Below are 9,891 nucleotides of genomic sequence, written 5' to 3' on the forward strand. Positions count from 1 at the left end.
ATACTTAATTTTACTTCATTTTAAGGTTCTTTTGAACTTTTAATTTAACTTCAGGATTTTTTCGAATTTTAAAACCAATCGCTTTAAAACTGCGTTAATATTAAAGAATAAATATTATTACATTTGAACAATTATCATTCAACACATGGGAGATGTTCCCAATGTCACTTATGCCATTTGAACAGCTAGCGTTCCATATCTAGGCAAAATTCTCAGAAGGATATTCATCTCAAAATTATTCCTAGTTCTAGTACACTTAATTTCAGTGTTTCTTTGAATTCTAAAATCAATTGCTGTAAAAAAATATGGATGTTATAAAAATAACTATCTTTATATTTGAATCATCCCATATTATTTCCTAAGTTGTGTGCAATTAGTTCACTAATTTTTATTCACTAATCTTGCCGTTTTTGGTTGTATCTTTTTTAGAGCTAACAGATCTTGCATCACATATCTTATACAAGCTCAAGCATACAAAGAAAACTCTTCAAGCTTTTCAAGCTTCTTTTATATTATAGAAAGGTTTGTAGAAAGGGACTTTCTTTAGGGTGAATTTGTAGTTTAGGGGTGCTCTGGTTTGGAATCCTATACAAGAGGCAAGCGCACAATGACTTTCCTTGATAGGGGCTTATTTCTTCACATGAAGCTTATTGCTTTTCATTTTTTTAGGATGATTATTTTAATAAGATAAATTGTTTTAAAGAACTAACCATTGATTAAATATATTTAACTAAATATATTATAATTTATCAAATATATTTAACTAAATGGATTATAATTTGTCAAATATATCTAATTAAATTTATTTGTCAAATATACAACCTTACTTGAAAAAGTTGATATAATTAAAATTATCATATAGGTTTTTTTAAAACTAAAATTTTATCATATAATTTAAATAAAAATTAATTAAAAAAAGAACTTTTAAAGTCTTCAAATTAACTCCCCCCCTCCCAAAAAAAAAAAAAAAAAAACACGAAGATGAAAAAAAAAAACAAACACAAGAAAAAAAAAAAAAACAAACACAAAGATTTTAAAAATAATTTAAATTCTTACATAGGAGAAAGTGGAAATCAAAATATTTATTATAAACTTGAGGATATTATTATAATTACTTCACACTTCAAAAGTGTAAATAATATATTTTTAAAAAAAATATTATTTATCGATAAATAATTATTAGTAAAATTTATATATTAAATGATAATTATCATCGTAAAATTTATTTTTAAAATTTTAAAATAAAAATAATAAAATTAAAATGTCCTCAACTATATTTCAAATACATAAAATGATAATTATGATAACAAAAACAAGATTCTTTCGAAAAATAATAAACTATAATGAAAATTAAATGGTAAAAATATATTAATTAATGATTGGCCTTATCATGGCCCACTATTTTTTTTTTTTGAAGTATCATGGCCCACTATTAGATATTGCAAATTACATTTGGACCTCCTAAAGTATCACACTTTAATGCCAAGCTTATTTAATCTCCCTCTAAATTTATAAAATCATCAAAATTAACCCATCAGTTAATTTTTCACGATTAAATTAAGATCAAAGCATAATTTGGTAATTGCTTAATATTTTATAAAATAAAAATTTAATGCCAGCAGTAGTTAGACTCTCCAAACCAGACCCCACACCTCTTAACATTTTTTTTTTTTCTTTTTTGCTTGGTTTCTTTACTTCTTCACTTCCCTCCTACGCGAAAGGATCTTATCTTCTCCAGATTCCAATCTCACTCCAAAAATCTCTCTTTCAACATTTTTCTATGTTTTTTGGTCGGCCTCTTTTCCCTTTTTCCCTTTCCTTGGCCTTTTCTCCTTTCTTGCCTGATTCAAACCCACCCCAACTCCTTCGATAAAAAAAACCAATAAATAAATAAAAGAACACATCTCCTCTCTCTCTCTCTCTCTCTCTCTCTCTCTCTCTCTCCCTTTTATCATGATCAGAAATCCGCCCTTCTCTCCCTCTTAAGCAAACCGATTCCCATTATTCTTTTTATAAATCCAATTTTCTAGTTATATGTACAATATTTAATCCCTCAGTTGTTTAAATCCCACATGTGAACTCTTATTCACCTTCTTTTTTTCTTTTTTTCTTTTTTCTTCTTTTTTTCATTCATATCTATAAGAATTTTGTCGAGAGATCTTTTTGGGGCAAAACATGGAAATTATTAATTTAATTATTATTTCGTGAAAAAATATATAATTTTTTTCCTCGGTAAAACATTTTTAGATAGAATTTAAATGTGTTTTCTTTAAATTTTTTTTTTTGTTCGAGTATTTTTGCTGAACATACAAATCATATTTTTCCTTTCAAAAAATAAAATTTTAAATAACTTTTTGACTTATTTCTTTAATGCTATGGATAAAAATATATAAATATTTTTTGTGAATAAATATAAATTCAAATTGATTTATATATGGCTAAATTTCCATTCTTTTTTTTCTTTTTTTGCTTGGAATGGGAAATTTATAGAAACCAAAAAAAGCCAAGGCTAAAACTCAGGAGAATTCTTAGGTACATTCTCCTGAGTCATTAAAGATATACAATGGGCAGGCAACCGGCTTGGAATAATTGGTCATATGACATAATGGATTGTTGCCCACTTATAAACACTATGGGCCACTTTATTAGTTACTCTTGGAGAGCAGGCAAAATTAATGAAAGAAAAACTAGGAATACTTAAAAGTATTTCATCAAAAAATACATCGGATGACCAGTGAAAAAGACTCATCTCTCTTGCAATAATAGCTTTGACAATCGATTAAGCATCTGATTCAATGACAACCTTATCCCAGCCTTGATCCAGAGCCACCTGAATAGCTCTCCTGATTGCTTCCAATTCAGCCACTTCAATAACTAAGATATTAGATGTGGAGGTCCGGATATGTTGTGCCTTTCCTTGGTTATCCCAAGCAACCACCGCCATCCAACTTCTTCCATTTCTCAGAGCCACATCCACGTTGAGCTTCCACACACCTGCTAGTGGGCATTGCCAACAATTCCGAATCCTCTAGTCTGGGTTCCTCGTACCCTTCTCGCCCCAAGAAAGAGCTTCGATTAGTTTCTTAAACCTACTATTAATTATCGTCAGAGAGGACTCAAAGTGCTTATCCAATCTTTGATGTAGAACGTTGTTTCGTAGCCACCATAGATGCTCCAAAGTTATGGCATTGTACAAGAAAAATTTATCCATATCATCCTCATGAATGGATAGAGTTCCTCTAGGATTTGATAAGCACTTCAATAAATCCATTAAATCATTGCACTCCACCGTCTCCCATTTCAAACCCCACGGGTTGCAAACAAACTTTTTCTAGCTACTTCACAATGGAAAAACACATGAATTTCAGTTTCCACACAGTTACAGCCGTGCACACAAACATCACTTTGAATGTGAACACCCCTAGCCGAGAGATTAGATAAACAGGGAGGCCTAAGTGAGCCAACTTCCACATAAAAAGTTTTGTGTGTTCATGCAATTTACTCTTCCATAAGAAATTCCACCAATCATCCCCTGCTTCGTCCTTCTCCTCTCCCAAAGCATAAGCTGACTTAACACTAAACACACTTGACTTTGATTTCACCCATATGAGTTTAACCTTCTGGTCATGTCTCGCCCAAAAAATTCCTTTAATGTTCCTAACTATCCCCCGGTCAAACATCCTCTCTAAAAGGTTGTCTACCCAGTTTCCATTAGCCAATTTCAGTGATTTGACCATAATTATGGACTCTGAATGCTGAGCTTTCGGGTTTGGCAAGTTATTTGGGTAACGTGGGATCCAGGGATCCTCCCACACATTCACCTCATTTTAGGAATGACAATTTGACCCGCACAAGTCATAACCCGCAGTGCGCCGCCCCTAACGGGGTGGTTTTTCACCGATAAATTGGGGTTATGGAGCGGTTTCAAGCCTATTATTTAAAACCTGAACTAGAGCTAGGCCAGGCCCGGGGAATAAAAACCCCAGCTCAAACCCAGCCCGATATATATATATATATATATATATATATATATATATATATATATATATATATATATATATATATATATATATATATATATATATATATATATATATATATATATATATATTTATTTATTTATTTATGTATTTTTCATATGATTTCATTAAACCCTAACAAAAAAACAACCCTTATTTCATTCTCTTCCTTCTTGCCGTCACCTTCACCTAACAAAGACAAAGAGCTACTGCCTCACAGCCATACCAATCCATTCACCAAGCTGCCGCCAAGCTTACTTGTCGTGTGTATTGGCAACGTTTCTCTGCACAAGCTTGCGCTCTGTTTCTCGCGGCTTAATCATTCAAAGCCAGGTGAGGTTTGCTTTCTTGGTTCTTATTTTTGCTCTATAAATTTTTCAAAATGCATTATTAGGTTTACTTTCTTGGTTCTTATTTTTGCTCTATAAATTTTTCAAAATGCATTATTTGGACTGTCGCACCAATATAAATTTAAATCTGCAAGACCATTGGCTTTTCTAGGTATGGGTACCCATTTAATCTTCCACTATCTGCTTTCCAATATATGGTTCTAAACTGAACAAAATAATTTCGTTTCTGCTCTCCCACTTGCATGGGTCTTCCTTTGCCAAAAATGTTAGCAACTACATTCTTAGCATCACTACACCAAATAATCCTTCCCCAGTTTACTTCATAAGCCGTCTCAGCCTCCCAAGTTAAACCCTTGAGCTCAGCTATCTTCGGAGATGATTTAGAACCACCTCGAAGGTGGGGCTCTCCAAGCAGCCTCTCTATTCACCATAACCTCTCTATTCCATTTTTTGGGTTTGTTGCAGTTGAAGTATCAAACAAAGAATGTTTCAGCCTTTGATACACATCCTATAACTATGATAATCTTTTGTGCTATTTTCGTTTTGTATGGAGTTCTTCTTATAGTTGATGAATTATCACCACTGACCCAATATGCCGATTATGCAGGATTTAGGCATAGGCGTTACATTAGACTCTGTTTTAGGAGTCTTGCCTTGATTTTGCTTCTACTCGTCCTTGTTCCTGCTCTTGGATGGTTCATCTCCAGTAGGGATGGCAATTTGCTCTGCACGGCCCGATACCCGCGGTGCACCGCCCCTAACGGGACGGTTTTTCCCCGAAAATTCGGGGATGCGGGGCGGGCTCGGGGCAAATGCCTCAAAACCGAGTCGGGGATGGGCTGGGGACGGGGAATAATAACCCTGCCCTGAACCCGCCCCTATATATATATATATATATATATATATATATTTATTTATTTATTTATTATTTTTTTTTACAAAATTTCATTTATGTAAAATCATTTTCTTCTTTTCTTTTCATTTATTTTTTTAAATATGTATTTTATTATAATTGTGAATTTGTTCCTTGATGTATTTTATTATATTTTTATTACGTTGTAGTCATTTTCTTTATATTTTAATCATAAAATAATTTTTTTATATAAATTTCTAAAAAAAATATCAATTAAAAAATAAAATGGGGAAAACCGTCCCGCCCCGTAAAATCCCCGATCCCGCCCCGCACCTAAAGAAACGGGGAAAATCGCGGGGATGGGATGTAAAATTCCTCGCAGGGACGGGGACGGAATTTTAAAAATCGGCCCCGCCCCGCCCCGTTGACATCCCTAATCTCCAGCTTGTGGCTTGTTTGGTTACTCAAGGCTCTTTCTGAATATTTGACGCTTCACTATCCACTCCTGCTCCTCCACATATTCAGAAGGCTTCACTATCTATTTCTGGTGCTTCACAAATTGAGAAGAAAGAGTCTCAACAGAGGACCAACCTGCTCCACGCATTGAGAAGAAGGGGTGTCAACAGAGAACCAATTCAACGTCCTCTGTAAGTTATTTTTTTATTTATTTTTACATATTATTGATATAAAAATTTCTATTTGTCTGATCGTTGATGGTAAAATGGTGTTGTCGACCTTGATTTTTTATAAACTAGTTGATCCATTAGCTTTTGAAGAAATATTGGATAAATAATTAATATTTTTTGTTTGATATTGTTTAATATATATGTATTCTTTAAAATAGCATCCTATTCGTTTGATATTGTTAAATTTAATATTTAAGTTGTTTACAAGATACATAGGAAGTTTCCAGCATGGTCTTCAAAAGCTTTAGATTCCTTTTTTTTTTTTAACCCAAAAAAAAAAAATAACAAATGTATAGTGTAATTTTAAAGTCAACATTCTTGGATGAAATATTAGTCTTCCTTTAAATTGCACGTAATATTCATGGAAACATTAGCCAGAATTATTAAGAAAGACAAATAAAAGAAACTAGCTAGCTAGGAAGCTTCACACATATTGGAAACGTTGTTGCCATTTTCATCCGGTCTCTTGCATATTTACTTATTATATAGAAGTTTGGAACTCTTGACAAATTCATGCGAATATATATAGAGAAAATAAGAGATTTCAGGTACGTGTGAAGTATAGAATTTCACTTTGACTAGTTAGTTAACTCACTAGCTAGCAAGAGGTCCTTACAGCGAATAGAAGGTCATATGATTCCTAATGATTTTATTTAATTAAAATGAGAGATTCAATGTTTTAATAACAGACAATTTTAGGGTCTAGACAATTATTGCAGCTATGTGAGTGTTGAATTTTACAACAATAATCAAAAAGCTGCTTTGTCCTTATGTCCTGCACTCTTGGAAACCTGCTGCTTTATTTAAAAATCCACATGGCTTAGATAAGCTAGATCGAAAATATAAACCCAATAAAATATAATTTCAGCCATCAAGTTCAAGGGAAAGGGGGGAAAAAAAAAACAATTGCATAGTAGGATTATTTTGTTGATCACTTGCTGCCACATGATGAAAAATGTAAACACTTTTCTTTTTCAATAAATTTTTTTTTCAACATTCTCAATCAAGTTCGGTCTATTGCATATTTACTCATTATGCTATTTTTTTTTAAGGTAAATTATGGCCGAAGCTAGTGGTTCAACAACAAATGTCAATCCACCTTCAATTGAAAGCAATCCACATGATAAGGATCAAGCATCATCAACACCTGCTAGCAACAGTTTGACTCCAATTAATACTCCTTAAGAAATACCTAGTCAAGAAGAGCAAACTCCAATAGAGGTATGTGATGAGGATAATAGTTAAGTAAGTGGAAAAAGAAAATTGATTTCAGTTGTGTGGAATCATTTTAAAAAGGTAAAGATAGATGGGGTGGATAAGGTCGTATGTAATTATTGTAATAAGAAACTAGGAGGAGAGAGTAGAAATGGAACAAGACATTTACATGATCATTTTAAAAGGTGTCCTCTTCGAACACAAAAGGATATTAGGCAATCAATATTGAATCCTACTAAAGATGTCGGTGGGAAAGTTAAAGTTGGCACATATACTTTTGACCAAGAGAGTTCTAGAAAGGAACTTGCCAACATGATAGTTTTGCATGAGTATCCTCTTTCAATAATTGAGCATTATGGATTTAGAAGGTTTATGAATACGGTTCAACCATTGTTTAAAGTGGTTTCTTGTAACACAATTAGGAGTGATATCTTTAAATTATATGATTACGAAAAATTCAAAACAATAGAATTGTTAGAGAAGAATTATGGTATAGTTGCAATTACTACGGATATGTGGACATCCAACCAAAATAGAGGCTTCATGGCTATTATGGCACATTTCATTGATGCTAATTGGACACTTCAAAGTCGAATTATAAGGTACTCTAAAAGTTTATATATTAAATTTCATATTTATTAGATTATTTTATATATCTTAGGCAAATTAGTTTAGTTTATTATAACTATCTATTATTTTTTTTTGTAGGTTTGTATATGTGCCTTGTCCACATACTTCCAAGGTTCTTTGTAATGTTTTTATGGATTGTATATTGGATTGGAATATAGATGGTAAGCTTTCCACTTTGACCTTAGACAATTGTAGCACAAATGATGCTTTGGTTAATCTTCTTTTGGATAAGCTTCCTAATTCTTCACTTTTGTTAAATGGTTAATTTTTTCATATGCGGTATGGTGCACATATGTTGAATTTGATTGTGAAAGATGGTTTAGAAATAATTTGTGGAAGTAAGGAAAATTTCTTAGAATGTGTTCGTCAATTGAAAATTTCTTGTGATAAGAAGTTGGTACTTGATTATAAAACTAGATGGAATTCTACATATTTGATGCTAGCTATTGCTTTGAAATATGGGACTGCTTTTTCTCGTTTGAAACAACGAGAGTCACTATATAAATATTTGCCTAGTGATCAAGATTGGCATTTAGCCAAAGAGATTTGTGAAAGGCTAGAATTGTTTTATAAAGTGACTGAAATATTTTCAAGAACAAAGTATCCTACAGCTTATCTTTTTTTTTTTTTACATATTTGTGAGATTAGGATGTCAATTTGTGATTGGCTAACATCTTCCTGTGAGGAAATTACATTGATGGCCTCAGGTATGATATCTAAATTTGAAAAATATTGAAGTGGAACATATGAAATAATGGTTGTAGCAACTCTTTTAGATCCAAGGTATAAAATGAAAGTGGTAGAATATTATTTTCCTTTGATCTATGGGGATGAAGGTGTGCATAAGATATCTATTGTACATCAAATTTGCTATGATTTGGTGAAAGAATATCAATCAAAGAGTAATTTGAGTGAAAATGTTCCAAGTGTTTCATCTTCCCAACCCAATGTGCTTCCATCTGAAAAAAAGATCGTTTGGCAAAATTTGATTTATTTGTTTCAAATACCACTAATGTTGATCATGTTAAATATGAAATTGACCATTACTTGGAGGAGTCGGTTTTGCCTAAATCTAATGACTTTGATATACTGACATGGTGGAAAGTAAATGCAAGAAATATTTTAGCTATTCTAGTATTTACTGTTGCATCCGAGTCTGCATTCAATACCGGTGGAAGATTTGTGAGTCCATATCGAAGTAGACTTCATCCTAAAACTTTGGAAGCTTTGATGTGTGCACAAGATTGGTTATGGGCTGAGCTAATGGTATGAAAAATTAAATTTTATATTTTTTTCATCTTAAATATTTTTTGAATTTATTGTTAACTAATTTGTCTTGTTTTTGTTAGCTTCATCTTCTTCATCATATGTTGAAGCTTGTTCTTCTATTATGAGTGACATAGAAATTGATGAGGAGGTAAATTGAATTTATTTATTACAAAAAATGTGTTCATTTAATTGTTAAAAAAATTATTGATATTAATACTTTTGTTTATTTTTGTAGCAATCAATTCTTACAAAACATTCTTCCATGGAAACTTAAGGAAATAAAAAGTAAAATTTTATTTTGTATGTGTATTTTTATAAACTTTATGTTTATATATTGCATTGTATTTTTTTAGAAATGTATTTTATTATAATTGTAAATTTGGACTTTGATATATTTTATTGTAATTTTATTTTAGATCTTGATGTATTTTATTGTAATTTTATTGCATTTTAGTCACTTTATTTATATTTTATTTACAAGAAATTCTTTTATATAAATATTTCAAGAAAAGAATATATCAATTATAAAAAAAAGGGGGAAAAATCATCCCATCCCATCCCTGATAGGGGAATCCCGTCCCCATCCCGCATTTAAATAAACGGGAAAAACAGTGGGGATGGGATGGAAAATTCCCTGCTAGGATGGGGAAAGGATTTTAAAAACTGGCCTCGTTGACATTCCTACCTCATCTCCCGCACCTACTTTATAACAAAGACCTGTTGAAAGCAACGGTCTCACCTTTAACACTCCACTCCACAGCCAGGAAATCCCATTAAGTTTTTTGCACTTCATAAAGGTGGAATGAGGAAAATATTTAGCCTTGAAACCTTGTACCCAAAACGTGTCTTCTTCAGTGGCAAGACACCAT

This window comes from Ziziphus jujuba, chromosome 6 (genome assembly GCF_031755915.1).
Source record: "Ziziphus jujuba cultivar Dongzao chromosome 6, ASM3175591v1".
Taxonomy (NCBI): domain Eukaryota; kingdom Viridiplantae; phylum Streptophyta; class Magnoliopsida; order Rosales; family Rhamnaceae; genus Ziziphus; species Ziziphus jujuba.